The sequence below is a fragment of the Mus musculus genome, chromosome 1 (genome assembly GCF_000001635.26).
Source record: "Mus musculus strain C57BL/6J chromosome 1, GRCm38.p6 C57BL/6J".
Classification (NCBI taxonomy): domain Eukaryota; kingdom Metazoa; phylum Chordata; class Mammalia; order Rodentia; family Muridae; genus Mus; species Mus musculus.
Window position 1 is genome coordinate 59,237,307 of NC_000067.6, and position 16,853 is coordinate 59,254,159.

General features: G+C 43.7%; 1 long non-coding RNA gene across 1 annotated transcript; it reads left to right on the forward strand.

Moving 5' to 3' along the window:
- Positions 1 to 48: 48 nt before the first annotated feature.
- Positions 49 to 1,716, forward strand: Gm33667 (predicted gene, 33667). The gene is made up of 2 exons (NR_168353.1): positions 49 to 447; positions 1,379 to 1,716. It is a non-coding gene; the product is annotated as a predicted gene, 33667 (long non-coding RNA).
- The last annotated feature ends 15,137 nt before the right edge of the window (positions 1,717 to 16,853 follow it).

Genomic DNA, 16,853 nt, shown 5'->3' on the forward strand with positions numbered 1-16,853 from the left:
GCTAGGCAAGAGCCGGTGACGGCGTCCGACAGGGATCAAGATTGCTCCGAACGCATCAGTGACTGCAGGCAAACCATTCAGTCAGGGCAGAACCAATCGTCCTAGGGCGGGCGCACTTTAGAAGCAACCGAAGACTCAGTGAAAGGACCTAACTCAATAAGCGTTTCCATGGTAACGATAGGCCGCGCTTGAGGATGGAAACTACTGCAAGTTTTGTTACCTCCTCAAACTGCGAGAAATGAAGAGAAAATCTTACCTATCAGAACATGGCTGCACACGTCTGTAATCCCAACATTTGTGAGATGAAGGCAGCAGGATCAGGAATTCGAGGCCAGCCTTGAGAACGTGTCTCAAGAGAAATAACAAAAGTGAAAATACGAGCTACCTTTAAGCTGCATGACGTCATCTCTTCCCGAGTGTGCCTTTGCCGCGTGTCCACCTTAAACGGTAAAGAGTAGGAAGAAACTATTTCCTCAGGGCTCCTCAATATACAGCGTTAAAATTGTTTTTGCTTGCTTCTTAGTCTCACTACCATCCATACTTGTCACGGTCGCAATCCTCCCGCTGCACCCCTAAGTGCTCCCTTGAATGTTTTGTGTAACAGATGCTCTCAGAACACAAGCCAGAGAGAAATCTGCTGCTACAGAGTGTGCATCGCGGAACCTACAGAGTTACATTTATTTACTCATTAAAGATAGATATATTCCCCGAATCGAATGCCCCTGCGTACAAATTCCCAACTGGTTCCTCCAACTCAGGGTCTCTCACCAGAGCCTTATCAACTTCAGTGCTAGAACAGAAAAGTGTACAGCCTTGAGAATGGCGCCACCAAATGGTACAAACCAGGGATGTCCTGCAGTTAATGAAGCCTGGACTCTGGCCGCCCTAACAAGCTACCTGTCCTCCATAACACAGCTAAAAAAGACAACAGTGAAAGAAATTTATTCAATGAGACTGCACTAGGAAAAAGAACTAAGGGGCTGGTTCAGTAAACCCCCTAAGTCTATCTTTGGAGCCTTGACATAAGTAGAAGGCTCAAGGTGTGATCTTGCCCATGGTAAACACATCTTGGTTGGTCCTGCAAAGCAAACTGACAAGTTGTCAGAACTAAGAACCAAGCTCTCCTGATGGTTTGCACCCAGAAACCCAATCTCTTCCTTCTCCAGTGAGACTCTTGAGGAAATCTAGTTCTTTGGGGCCCATTATCCTGTTAGTCCACTAGTCAAAAGGAGGGGCACACGTGTCTCTCCTCAGAATATCTTCACTCCTCTCAGGATGGTCACACAGCTTCAGCTGAGACATCCGTGTGGCCAAAGTATTTCGGAGCCTACACCAGTCATTTATACACTAAGATCTTATCTCCTAATTCTCTCCCCAGGTAACCTTGCCCTCGGGAGCTCTCAATCCCTTACTGAGCTCTACCCTGCCCGCCTCCTTTGATAAAAATGAAAAATAAATGTCTTCATCTACAGTTCTGAGGCAAGAGAGACTCCCAGAGGTGAACTTCCTTCATTCCCTCTAGCTGCTACCAAAGTATCCACCTGCAACTGAAGTCTTCCTTTTCCTGTCCTGAAAAGAAACGTTTTGTCCTCTCAGGCTAATCCTGGCCCTGGAATTAAGGCATCACCCTTCTTATCCATTTTGAGACTCACCCGCTTTTTTAAAAAAAATGAATGCAACCCCTCATCTTTCTCCTCAATAAAATAAGTCTCTGTGGTTTTGTTTTTAGTTATTTTTCTTCTACCTCACCTCCTTTGCAACCTAACATTCTACCTCCATTTATTTGTGTTTTGTTTTGTGTTCTTGTTTTTCAGGACAGGGTTTCTCTGTGTAGCTAGATGCTTAGTTATGTTATTTTAGCATACTTTGTATCACCCATGTGGCCTTTCAGAAATATAAAGAGTGATGAATATCACATTGTCTTAGGGTTTTACTGCTGTGAACAGACACCATGACCAAGGCAAGTCTTATAAAATTAAAACAAACAAACAAACAAACAAACATTTAATTGGGGCTGGCTTACAGATTCAGAGGTTCAGGCCATTATCATCAAGGTGGGAGCATGGCAGCATACAGGCAGGCATGGTGCAGGCAGAGCTGAGAGTTCTATGTCTTCATCCAAAGGCGGCTAGTGGAAGACTGACTTCCAGGCAACTAGGGTAAGGATCTTATGCCCACACCCACAGTGACACACCCATTCCAACCAGGTCACACCTATTCCAACAAGGCCACACCTCTACATGGTGCCACTCCCTGTGGATATACAAACCATCACACACATCTATCCTTATAAAGTGTATATTCAGCCCTGGAAAAATAGGTTTAAGAATGTCCCCAAAACAACCAGACTGCTGGCATTGCTCTTGGTTGCCACTCACAGTAACAAGATGGTAAGACACTATACACTTTTTTTTTTAAAGATTTATTTATTTCGTGTATGTGAGTACACTGTCACTGTCTTCACCGGAAGAGGGCATTAAAGATGGTTGTGAACCACCATGAGGTTGCTGGGAATTGAACTCAGGACCTCTGGAAGAGTCAGTGCTCTTAACTGCTGAGCCATCTCTTCAGCCTGACACTATACACTTTCATCACAAGAAATGAAACTCATCAGGAATTCATCAGGAAACGTATTCCCTAGCAGCTAGTTCTCAAGGTGTCAGGACAGTTTTTATTTTATTTTATTTTATTTTATTTTATTTCTCCACTTCAGGAGAAAAGATAATAATTGTCTTACTCATCACAGAACCATGCATGCTACAATACAGACTTGCCGGGCAAGATATGCCCCTGGGGTAGTAGTGGCATTGCTGTTTAGGGTATAACCAACTGTTTTCTAGTTTGAGTTGAGACCTGCTCCAATGGAGGGAATTCATTCCTCATACTATAAAGCCCATGGCTGCAAAGGTCATAAGCCCTAAAGGAAATCTACTAGTGCTGTTTTCCTGATTGTCAAAAACCTGCCTTAAGTATTTGTGTTTATACCTCTAGCTTAGTGGTTCTCTTAGATAAGAGAAGCTTCTCTTTGCAGTGAGGAACAGATGCTGAGATGCAATGAGGTCCAAATGCTGAGAATAAGTGACTATTGAATGTTCACTCTAAGAAGGATGTCTCTATCACCATCTGCCCTGCAAGGAGCAGAAGAGGCAGAAAGAACAAGAGAGTCTGCAGGTGGGGAGGATGCTGTGAAAGGCTCTTCTAGACACCTGGTGGCATTCCTGAACTCACAGCAGCTGTGGTTCCCTGCCCAAGATCAAAACAGAACTTTAGCACTGACTGGGGAGGGCACATAAGGTTCCACCTAAGATCTATTGGAAGCTGGTGGCTACTGAGGGGGAGAGATTTATTTTTCTTTGGGAACATAGCCACTGGTAGATTGCCCCTTCTCTAGTGAAAGGCCTCACATCCATACCCATGAGAGCAGCAGCATTAGTTGGACTCCATTGGGGAGAGAGAGGAGAAAGAGAGAGAGAGAGAGAGAGAGAGAGAGAGAGAGAGAGAGAGAGAGAGAACATGCAGTTGGGAGGCAGCACAAGGGGAGCAGGAGAGAAGTGGGAGTGAATACAATCAAAACACACTGCATACATACAATAGTTAAAACTATTACAAAGAGGACAGTAGGGCTAGAGATGCTCAGAAGTTAGGCGTGCTCACTGCTCTTCCAGAGGACCCAAGTTTCGTTACAAGCACCCACATGGAACAACTCCCAGCTGCCTCTCACTTCTGGCCTTCACAGAGGTCTTCACACACATGGCGCTCATACCCAGTGATACACACATACACATACACATAAATAAAAATTAACCTTGCCAAAAATATGGCTACCCCTGAGAGGAGGACATGGAACAGGAGTGTCCAAAGAACTGACTGCCCATTCTTTGACTTAATCATGTGCTTTTTTAAAACCTTTCTTTTGAGGAGGATCTGTTGGTTGGTTTTGGTTTGCTTTAGTTTTTGGTTCTCTAAGACTGGGCCTCATATAGCCCAGGGTGGCCTCAAATAGTGGAACCAAGATTGGCTTTGAATTCTTGGTCCTCCCACTCCCTACTTCTAAGTGTTGAGATGAGGTCTGTCCCACCCTGTTTCAAGACTGGCAAACATGAAAACAGACACAGCAGCTCAGTGGCACAGAGCGTGTCTGTTGCCCACAGGGCTCTGGTTTTGATCCCCATGTTCTAAGGAAACCTCAGTTTGTGTGGTGGTCTGAATATGTTTGGCCCAGGGAGTGGCACTATTAGGAGGTGTGGCCTCATTGGACTAGATGTGACCATGTTGGAGGAAGTGTGTCACTTTGGGGATGACCCTCCTCCTAGCTACCTGGCAGTCAGTCTTCTCCTGTTTGCCTTCAGAACAAGATGTAGAACTCTCAGCTCCTCCAGCACCATACCTGCTTGGACACTGCCATGCTTCCCGCCATGATGATAATGGACTGAAATGCAGAACCTGTAAGCCAGCCCCAAATAAAAGTTGTCCTTTATAAGAGTTGCCTTGGTCATGGTGTCTGTTCACAGCAGTAAAACCCTAACTAAGACACCTTGCTTTAAATAAACAAGGAGCAATGTGAGGAGAGAGGCCACAGGGAGAATCCCTGAGGTGACAGGTGTGGCTGTGGAGCCTTCTGAGACCTTCCATGCCAACCCAGTCACCAGCTAAAGGCAACAGAGAGACACCAGCTAATGACAAGTGATCCAGAAAACACAGCTTTGTACAAGCCGTGTCTGAATTTCTGACCAATTCCTCAGACATATCTTGCTTCTCTAAGTCAGTACATTTGGAATGTTTGGTTATGCAGCAACAACTGAAACAAGGGCAGAGTGATGGCTAATAAACAAATAAGGTAACAAGGACTTCAGATGTGGGAGGCAGCTTTCCAGCTACTGCCACACACTGGATGGAGCCTAATTTCAACGTCAGCACTTGTCTTTGTGATCTTGACATGAGTCATTTTAACCTTTGTGTGCCTCGACTTCCTCATCAGTAAAACAGGGATGGCAACAGGCCTAGCTTTTCAGTGAAGTGAGATCAAATGGCTTACCGAATATAGAGTTCATCATTCATGGCACAGAGCAAAAGCTATATGTGGCCAGACATAATGGTACTGACATATAATAATATCATTAAGGAGGGCTGAAGGAAGAGGATTACAAGTTTGAGACAAGTCTAGATTATATAGCAAAACTTTGTCTCAAAAGAGGGGTGGGGTGGGGATGCATGAGCAGCTGGATACACATCAGGGTAGCACTCCTGAGGCAGAGATCAGGAGGCTCACATACATCAGTCACAAGTTGGAGGCCAGCTTAGTTCACACGGTGAGACCCTGAAGAAGGAGGAGGAAGAGAAGAAGGGGGCAAGAGGAAGAGGAAGAAGAGGGTGGAACAGGATAGATGGGGTATTGATAAGTCTTGCGCGAGCCGGACTGGCCAGCAGTAACGACGCTGCAACAGGATCCTTCTGCACACGTTTATTGGGAGAGCTTGATTGCAGAGGCAAAGAGACCCCGGAGCCCAGAACTGGTGCGGCTTTTATAGGCCTAGGAGAGGCGTGTCTCACACCCGGATTGGTTATGCACTACGCCTCATTTGCATGTTCCTCATCTGATTGGCTACTCTCTCTCTCTGTGTACCTCACAGAGCCTCATTATCATACCTCATTTGCATGTCTCACATCTGATTGGTTATACTCCCAAAGCCTCATTATCATGCCTGGGCCAGGCAGTGTCTTTGCAAAAAACTTTACTGCATATGTACACATTGGTTGTTTGTCCAAACTTATGCATGGTGGCCAGCAGTAGTCAGTGCCACTCTGCAACGGCACATGTGGCTTCCCACAGATAAGTCAGGCTAAGTTCTTTGTCTACTTAAACTTGGAACTTGATGTGGGAGCCAGGGGGATGGTGTTGCAGGGACCGCAGAAGACGTGAGAAAACTCAGGAAGGTCCTTCAGTACCATCCAAAGCACATTCATTACAGAGAGAATAGGAGTGCAGGAAGGAAAGATATTTCCTTGGAGAGGTTGTGAAGTATAATCTTTTTAAATGGAGCAGCAGTGACAGAGAGGGTGTGAGGTAAAGTGTGGACCAGGTTTCCAGGGCTGGGAGTGTAACTTAGCAGCAAAGAGCCTGCCTGGCAAGTGTGATGTCCCAGAGCCCAGGAAGCAAACAATGACATTTCAAACCCAAGCACTAAAAAACAAAAATCGGTAGTGTGAGAGCAAACCTAAATCTCCTATTAGAAAGAATCGGACCTCAAAAGGAAAAAGAAAGGGTAGTTGAAAATCACTGAGGGATGGGAAGCTGGAGAGACGGCTCAGCAGTTAAGAGCGCTGGCTGCTCTTCCAGGGGACCCAGGTTCAATGCCCAGCAACCACATGGCAGCTCACAACTATTATAACTCCAGTTCCGGGGGATCTGATTATCTCACACAGGCATACATGCAGGGGAAACACCAATGCACCAAAAAAAAAAAAAAGCAAAAATAAATAATAAGTTGTTTTGTAAGAAAGAAAGAAAGAAAGAAAGAAAGAAAGAAAGAAAAGGAAATCTATGTGTGTGTTCTCAGGTTTATTTATTTTTGACACAGATATCAAAGATCTGTCCACATGTACATTACATGTGCATTACATATGTGTTTGGTGCCCAAGGAACCCACAAGAGGGCGTTAGATGCCCTGGAACTGGTGTTACAGACAGTTGGAAGCCACTGTATGGGTCCTGGGAACCAAACCTCTGCAAGAGCAGCAAGTGTTCTTACCTGGTGAGCCATCTCTCTAGTTCCCTGTGGGCTAATTTTAATAATAGTATAATATATATTTTACTACTAAAATATAGACAGAATTGAGCGATTTGTTAAATCAGTCCAACCTTCCTAAGAGACAGAACACAATCCACTTTTCCCAGTTCCCTGTCCACTGTTTTCTGCTTACTCAAGGTTTTGACAGCATTCAGAATTAACACGAAGAAAACCTGGAGACAGTGCTGGGAGAGGTGGCTTAGCTGATAAAGTGCTTCCCATACAGGCCTGAGGGCCTGAATTTGGATATCTAGCACATGAAAAGGCTCAACACAGCAGCTGTGTGCTGTAATCCCAGCTCTGGGGAAATGGAGACAGGACTCCCAGGGCTTGATAGCTGGTCCAACTAAATTGGTTAGCTCAGGGTTCAGTGAGAGAGACTGTCTCAAAAAAGCATTAAGAGGGAAACAACTGAGGAAGACATCCATTGTTGACCACTGCCCTTCATATGCGTGTGCACCCTCCAAACATACATGTGCACACCTGAACATTCAAACACAAAACGGAGAGTGAGACTGACAGAAGGGAGGAGCTTGGTACACAGAGCTGCATCAGACAGCGGTCAGAATGACAAACAGCTGCGGCCTCCAGCCCATCTCTTTTGTATCTATATATGCAATATGCACTCATGTTCCTATATAAAGACCGTTATTCAGTCTTCGAGTCATTTATTAAGACTCTAAAAAGTACATAAGATAGAATGCAGACCCTGAACATGACTCTAAGTGGCTGACGGTTTGGAGGAAGGGCACGCACCTCTCACCGACACCAGGAAGCGCTTTCCTCGGGGCTGAACTTTATACAGGGAGATGCTGACTAAGACAAGGATCTAAGAGCCACTGGTGACGTGTGGTAAAGTGGGGACTGACTTAAACAGATGCAATTCTACTCATCTCAAACCGAAGACTGATCAGTCAGTGAATCGAGTGGTTGATTGCCACGTGTAGGTAAGCAAAGGTTATTGTTATTTTAGAGGGAGCACACACCATATGAGGACACCTACGTTTTATATTCAAGAGGTCTAGATTACGGCATATGCATAATTAAATGTTAGAGATTGCAAATGTTAATAAAATCTAAATATACGAGTTAAAGTAAAATGTCTCTGAATTTTTAGGGGAAGGGTGTTTCAAGACAGGGTTTCTCTGTGTAGCTCTGGCTGTCCTGGAACTCATTTTTTAGACCAGTCTGACCTGGTACTCACAAACTCACCTGCCTCTGCCTCCTGAGTGCTGGAATTAAAGGTATGCACACTATACCGAGCTAATATCTGAAAAAAATTTTATACAGTCTGTATTTATTTTTATGTCTTAAGGTTTTTTATTTTCTGACAAAATCTATGACATATCCTAGCATTCTGGAAATATTTTTAAAGCACTAAGCTCCAGGCTACTAAAAAAAAAAATCTCAATGATTTATTGGCAACTGAATTTATTTGAAACTTGGAAAATGTTTTCCCTTGGAACCATGCGATAAATAATGGTTCTTTCCCAAACTAACTTGCCATTTTTCTTTTGTTTTGTTTTGTTTTGTTTTGTTTTGCTTTGCTTTGATTTGATTTGATTTATGGCATCATTCTAAGCAGTGTTTTGTGATATTTTGTAGCCAAACAGTCATTTTTCATGAATTCTGATTCTCAGAGAAAAGCATAGCTGAGAAGACAAGATGAGGAGCCTCACAGGAGCTGTGACAAAGAAAAAAACTAGAGGACAGAAAGCAGCACCCTCATAGCCCACGGACAAAGGGAAGGTGCACTCCGGACAGTGTAGCCCACGGACAAAGGGAAAGTGCACTCCGGACAGTGTAGCCCACGGACCAAGGGAAAGTGTGCCCCAGACAGTGTGCACCAAAACATCTCCTCCGGGCTGGTGAGCTGGCTCAGCCAGAAAGGGCTTGCTGCACACTGAAGGTCATGAGTTCAAGACCCCAATCCCACTTTAAATTGGAAGAATAACTCTGACCTCTATCCTCCAACCCACATGTTACTTTTTCTCCACACCGAAGCTTTATTATGCATGCAAATAAGCCCAGAAACTAATGCACAATACACACAACATAATAAAATCTATATCCAAGAGGTTGCAATTCAGTGGTAGAATGTTTGTCCGATATGTTCAAAGGCCCTGGGTTCAATCTCATAACTAGAAAAAAAAAAAAAACCACAGACATCTAAAATGAGTCTGAAATAGTTTATCAAGAAGTTAAATTCTAAGAATAAGACTAAAAAATGCTGTCGGTGGTTTAACCAGAGGCAACCTTTCCCCTCATCGGGCATAAAGCAACCAGACACCTAAAATTCAATGAGAAGCAGCCGTGTCCTGGCTCTTAGAAAATTCACAGTCACCTTTCTAAGTGGAGGGTAGGTAACAAAACCATTGCTTTTCATAGGAACTGCCTTGACATCTAGGTGGAACATTCCTTTGCTATTTCTTTCGGATTAAAGTGCAGGATTTTAAAAAGTGTAATATTATTTTTTAACTCTGTGTTAGTTTGTTTTAGATGTGGAAGAGAACTAATTTTGCTGTGACATTTTCATGTATGCATATAATACACCTCGATTGTGTCCACTGTCACTGTCTTTCTCCTGTCTGTCTGGCCCTGGCTATCTGGCTTCTCAAATGGCACACATTGCTTTTCAGGCATATGTTTGTATGTATGCAAGGATTATGTATGTATGTATGTATGTATGCATGTATGTATGCATGTATGCATGTATGTATTTTGGGTGGGTTTGTTTGAAGGCAGGGTGCACATTGCTTTCTGGCTAACCTCACACTCACTACGTAACTGAGGATGCCCTTGAACTGATCAAATCCCCCTGCATCCACCTCTCAAATGCTGGATGCCAGGTGTGAGCCACCACACCTGGTTTCACATTTATTTCTGTATTTACCTATTTTTTTTTTAAAGATTTATTTATTGACTATATGTAAGTACACTGTAGCTGTCCTCAGACACTCCAGAAGAGGGAGTCAGATCTCGTTACGGATGGTTGTGAGCCACCATGTGGTTGCTGGGATTTGAACTCCTGACCTTCGGAAGAGCAGTCGGGTGCTCCTACCCACTGAGCCATCTCACCAGCCCCCTGTATTTACCTATTTATTTATTACTGAGATATAGCCTCAGTATGTAGCTCTGGCTGGCCTGGAGCTAGCAGCAATCCTTCTGCCCCATCCTTCTTAGTTAACTAGCTGAGAATCATTGCTGTCTGCTTAAGCCGCTCTTCAGTGCCAGCGCTGCTGAGAGCTGAGAAGACTCAAAACATACCTTCTTCCAAGGAGTCCTTCCTCTGCCCGTCCCTCCTTCGTTCCATTTTCACTCCGCCCCCCCCCCCCCATTCCTTGTCTTTTTTTCTTCCCGTCTTCCCTTCGCCCTTCCTCTCAAGCTGTATCTTCTTTTCTTGTTTCCCACCTCCATCTCCCTTTTGGCTATGAGAGATGACTGTTATATCGGGAGACAAAGTCTGAAGAGATGTGAACTAAAGGTTTCCCACAAGGTTTTGAAGTTCTGGGTTTTCAAGGTCCTTGTTCACAGCTGTACATTTCAGGCATGGTGGGACACATCCGGGGTGCAGTCACCGTGACCGCCAGGCTGTTGCACATGCTGAGGGTAGTTGGGGGTCGGGTCAGCCAGGAGAAGCAAAGTCCTAGGAAAATTGGAGTGTGTACAGCTGAGACTTGGAGTTTAGAAGGAAACGTTGACCGGGTCAGGTCTTGTCTTGTCTTGTCTTAGCCACCAAGTGGCGCCGTTGCTACAAGGCTGTCCTCGTCCTGAAACCAAGGTCAGCAGGGGCTCAGGCACTGTGGAATGAGATGGGCACCTCCTAAGATCTCACATACACACAGTCCCTGAGGATCAGGGGTTTTTTGTAATTTGCATTTATGTGCATTTATATACCCATAACACATGCATCCTAGAACGTATCAATAACTCCCAGTGTCTACTTTAACCCTACTGCTTAGACTGGAATATACACTCCAGTGTCAAAGGTAAGAGGCTCCATGCTAGTCTATTCTACCTCCACAGAGAGAGATGCTTTTAGACCATGCCAAAGACGATGGGAGCATTTTAAAGCACAGAAATTAACAAGCATGCAAACATATCAACATTATTGGTTTTGTTTTAAAGTTGTTTTGTTTGGTTGGTTGGTTGGTTGGTTTTGGTTTTTGGTTTTTATTTTTTGCTTTTGTTTTTGTTGTTGTTTTCGAGACAGGGTTTCTCTGTATAGCCCTGGTTGTCCTGGAACTCACTTTGTAGACCAGGCTGGCCTCAAACTCAGAAATCCACCTGCCTCTGCCTCCAAAGTGCTGGGATTAAAGGCGTGTGCCACCATCGCCCGGCCTTGTTTTAAAGTTTTTACAATATTCATTCATTCATTCATTCATTCATTCAGTGTGTGTGTGTGTGTGTGTGCACACGCGCGCGTGCATGCGTGTACGTGTTCATACCATTTAGGTCATCACACTGTAGTATGAAGCTGTATGTTTTCAGAAGTTAATGGAACCTGTTTGACAAAACTAGGTACTTGTACTGAACAAAGTGAATTTAAGTGATCATTGTCTACCTGATATGTAAGTATCTCAAAATGTGCGGCTGGTCTTTGTCAGATTAGCAGACAGTGGCTCCCACTGGTTCGTGCACAAAAAATGTTTCTTCCCAGTACCAGAGAAACACAACTTGTGTGTCAGCAAAATCCACAGCAACCAGAAAGAAAAGACTCATGCTTCTTTTAAAAATATTCTTTTACCTATTCTTTGACATTTTCTCACAGGTATACAATGTATCTTGATTATACCACCTCCTACCCTCCTCTCCTCCTGTACTCCACAACATGTGCCCCCACCAGTCTTCACATCTTTATGCTTCACTGAGTTCAGTTAGATCCAACTACAAGCTCATGGGTGTGGTCAACCTACCAGCAGCCATACCCCTAAAGAAAGCTGACTCCCTGCCCCCACAACCAACCGCCAGTATCTTTTCAAGTAGTGCTTGCTACATAGCCTATATGTGTATATGTGTGCATACATAGCTTCATATATATCCTTCATATGCATATCCCATAAACATGGGATAGAGATAGAATAGATAGATAGATAGATAGATAGATAGATAGATAGATAGATAGATAGAGGTATAGACATGGAATTTAATAGAGTGGTTTACAGGCTATGGTTCAACAATAGCTATCTCCCAATGGGAAGTATAAGAATCTAGTAGTTGTTCAGTGCTTGAGGTTGGATGTCCCAAAGAAGTAGGCTCTAATAACAGCAAAGCAAGAGCAAGGACAAGCAAGCAGAGAGCATAAGCTTCCTTCTTCCATGTCCTTTATATAGTTTGCCGCCAGAAACTTCCCACCTCAAATGATCTGGATTTTGGGTAGGTCAAAGTAATTTCAAGTAATTCAGCCAGCCACTTGAGTTTTTCTTAATTCTTGACGTGGTCAAGTTGACAACAATCACGCGCAATGTCTAGGTCTCCCTTGTACCTTTGCTTGCACGTGTGCTTCATGTTTTATATTATTATTATTATTGTTGAATATTGATGTACTGTTTACTTATGCTTAATTTTCATTGTGAAGTTACTGTAGTGTTATCAGTTCCCACAATGTCTTTTATTCCACTGTCCTGCATACAGAGTAAGATAGCAACTGGTGGTGTTTAAAAGCGTACGTGAGGGAAATGGCTGTGTTCTCCAATTCAGGATTCCTGAAGTATTGGACATTGTTTGCACAGAAATGTCAAATATCCAATTTCTATGTTTCGTTTTATAGCTTTCAACTCTATTTTCTCAAGGGCTAGAAATATAGTTTAGGGATAGACCCTTACTTAGCATGCACAGGCTATGTAGGAAAAATATATTCCATGTTCCTTGCTCTGATAATAGGTTCCTGCCTCCTATTCTGGCTTTTCCCACACTAAGGACCTCACCTCTAAAACAATATTGTACGTGTAGTGGATCAAGACTCAACCATTTTGGGATGCCCAGGAGTGCTAAGTGATGCTGTGTGTAAGTCCACGTGCTAAAAGGACTGGAAAGCAATGGCCTAAAAATCACTTCCCAGGCAGGGAAGTCTGTTTACAAGGTGTTGCTGTGAGAGATGGCTTGGCTTGTATAACATTGCAGTTATACAGGACCACTGTCTAAGGCAGTAAGGGACTCTCACAGAGATCTGCCTGCCTTCATCTCCCAAGTGCTGGAATTATAGGTTTTCACCACCATGTCCAGTTTTGACTTTTTTAAATTACATTTGTATTTTGTGTGTATGGGAAGGGCTGGGAGTGGGACACGAACTGACTTTCATGGAAGCTGGAGGGCAAATTTTAGGAGACCTTTTTCTCTTCTCACTATGTGGGGCTCAGGGGTCAAACTCAGTTTTCAGTGTGACTGACTTTCTAAATGATTCAAATACTGAGAATGGTGGCACAGACCTGTGATCCCAGCAACCAGGAGGCTGAGACAAGAGGTCACTAGAAGTTAGAAGCCAGACTTGAGCATACAGTGAGCTCTGAGCAGCCAGGATGATATAGCAAGAACTTGTCTCAGCTCCCTCCCACTCTCGGAAGGTTGTGCTTTTTATATAAACAACAGAAGTATGAATCCAGCAGACTTGGGTCCGATAATGAGGAACTTGTTACGTATTTAATCCAAGTCTCCTGTCAAAGTGGAAGAGGAAAGTGACAGTAAGAAGGCAGAGGATCTTAGGAAGCTGAGACAGGAGTATCGGCTGGAGTTCTAGGACAGCCTAATGCTCTGAGGACCAGTTTCTATGAAGTCATGGAGCTTGGAACCAAGCATCTTCCCAACAATGACAACACGAGCTGTCACAACAATGATGCCTGTTGTAATTTTATTGAAAACCTACCTATTCTGGTGAGAAATGGGCAGGGAGATAGATGACAGACAGACAGACAGATGGATGAACTGACAGGTGTTAGATGATAGAGATGATAGATAGACAGACAGATGGGCAGATAGACAGATAGATAGATGTTAGATGATACACAAATAAATAGATGTTAGATGATAGAGATGATAGGTGATAGTTGATAGATGATTAATAGATATATAGATTGATATGTATAGATTCTGTGTGAATGATTTTAAGAATTTTTTTTAATTCAGGGCATTCTGGTTTGTTTGTTTGTTTGTTTGTTTGTTTTTAAGTTGTTGTTGATTCGTTTTGTGGTTCTCTTTGAAACAGGGTCTGAGGGCTAGCAAGATGGCTCAGTGGTAAGAGCACTGACTGCTCTTCCAAAGGTCCTGAGTTCAAAACCCAGCAACCACATGGTGGCTCACAACCATCTGTAATGAGATCTGATGCCCTTTTCTTTTCTTTTCTTTTCTTTTCTTTTCTTTTCTTTTCTTTTCTTTTCTTTCTTTTCTTTTCCTTTCTCTCTCTCTCTCTCTCTCTCTCTCTCTCTCTCTCTCTCTCTCTCTTTCTTTCTTTCTTTCTTTTTTTTCTTGGAGACAGGGTTTCTCTGTGTAGACCTGGCTGTCCTGGAACTCACTTTGTAGAACAGGCTGGCCTCATACTCAGAAATCTGCCTGCCTCTGCCTCCCAAGTGCTGGGATTAAAGGTGTGCACCACCACGCCTGGTTTGACGCCCTTTTCTAGCTCATCTGAAGACAGCTACAGTGTACTTGTGTATAATAATAAATAAATCTTTGGGCCAGAGTGAACAGGGACTGAGCAGGCAGAGTTGACCAGAAGAAGTGGGGCTAACCAGAGCGAGCACAAGTCCTAAAATTCAATTCCCAACAACCACATGAAGGCTTACAACCATCTGTACAGCTACATTGTACTCATATGCATAAAATAAATACATAATTTTTTAAAGAAAGAAACAAAGAAGCAAAAGAAAGAAAGAAGGAAGGAAGGAAGGAAGGAAGGAAGGAAGGAAGGAAGGAAGGAAGGAAGGAAGGAAGGAAGGGAGTCTGAATATGTAATTCAAGTTGGCCTTAAGCTGGAAATCCTCCTGCCTCAGCCATCTTGTGTGTTACAAAATTGCACCACCAGCTACTTTATGTCACCCCACACACACACCCAAGGTCTAACTATTTATGCAGGCTGTCGCCAATCTTATGACAATCCTCCTGCCTCAGCTGTCCCAGTGCTGGGGTTGCATGCATGAGCTACTACCTCGGAGTTTTTGTCTCATTCTTTTATGACAAGAGTAAGACACTACAGGCATTGTTATGGTTTTGTTTCTTCACTTCATCGTGTATCTTGATCACCACTCTGTCATTAAAATAGCATTCTATTTGTACCTAAGTATTAGCATTCCATTATGTGGGTACTAGGGCTTGTTTTCAATATTTCTGATTGTATTTTTCATGTTAGTACTGTGGAACATCTGAGATCACCCACATATTAAAGAAAAATTATTAGATGTTATTTGTTATGAAATATTGTGATATAATGTGGTGGGAGTACAGGACTACCTGGCAGGCCCCTGCCAAGATGTTCCCCTGAGAAACCATGCCATGTGACAGACCTAATATAAAAAAGATCTATTGTGGGGGAAGATCCAGCAGGGACCTGGAAAAGGGCTAGAGGCAGAGAATGGGGGAGGGAGAGGGGAGACAAAAACAGGAAGAGAGAAAGAGAGACCAACTAGCAACACATAGAAACAGAGATTCGAAGAAGAGGAGGGAGGGGGCTGGGGTAGTGAGCAGTCTTTTTTTTTTTTTTTTTTTTTTTTTAATTCACTTTACATCCCGCTCACTGCCCCCCTCTCGGTACCCCCTCCCACAATCCTTTTCTAGTCCCCGGTCTCCTTCTCCTGGGGGGGGGGGGGGGACCGGCAGTGCCCAGTGAGTAGTCTTCTTATGTGCTGCCACACCTGGCTTTTAACCTGGCTGGCCACCTGGTGATGACGAAAGCTGTTGCTGGGTAGCTGTTGGGAGGAGCCTATTGGAACTGTCTGTAAGCCAATATTATTCCCCTTCCCCAAAGTACTAAATTTAATAAAAATTAAAAAATAAATAAAAATTTTATTTCTCTCGAGGAAACGGGTGAAATATGCAAACTCTCAAACACAGTAGTTTGAATTCACAACATTTGAGAACGGAAAACGGACCGCCAAAATATGATAGGAAAAACTAAACTGAAATTATCAATAGCCTATAATTTTATTGCTAAGTTAAAAAAAAGGGGGGGGGGCAGAGTGGCTGTGATGCACACACCTGCAATCCTAGTACTCAGAGGTGGAGGCAGGAAGATCAGGAATTCATCCGTATTCTTGGCTACACGTGAGACTTCCTCAAACCATCAAATCGATAGATAGATAAATAAGTAAAAGAATGAATGAACGAACCATTTGTTTTAACCCAGCTTCTCTGGAAAGAGACTGAAAAGAGAGAGGAGGAGCGGTAAATGCAAGCCCAGGGAAGGCGGGGTGGGGGAGCGGGAGTGGGGGTGGAGGAGAGAAAGAGGGCGGGTGGGGAGTAAAGAATGAAGTGGGGGATACGGGGGGGGGGGGGGGGGGAGGGAAACGATGCAGTTAGGAGTGAGCCATGCTGAGCTGGCCTGAGGGATCTTGCTGCAATCTGAATCGAGCTACAGTCCGTGTGTGTCCATTTAAGTGGGTAGCAAGCACAGGGACCTCTCAGTTCCACGAGCTTCGTTCGGGCGGCTCTTCTCTGCAGGGGACAGTAGCAACAGTGTGCATGCCCCAGGCGGCCAGGGCCTAGGATGCCCACCAGGCTGCGGAAGGTACAGCCTCCTTGATCTGAAGTATAAACTGCTAAGATGCTGTTTGCAAGGAAATCATCTCCATCTCTGTCCTTATTCAGAAATCTTTGTAACAAAAATGATTGTTTTGGACACAGAGCTTAAAAAAAAAAATCGTAAAGAGTCACCCAGTGTTTTTCCTTGACCTTCAGCAAACCATGAATTATTAAATTTTGAAAATTCTGAAGGATATTTTACAGTTTCCCTTCAGATGTCCTCTCTAGTTGGTAAACAACAATTTAATCCTTCAGAAATAAACCATCTACACACACACACACACACACACACACACACACATACACATATATACAAAGAGAAGTTAATTAACTAAAA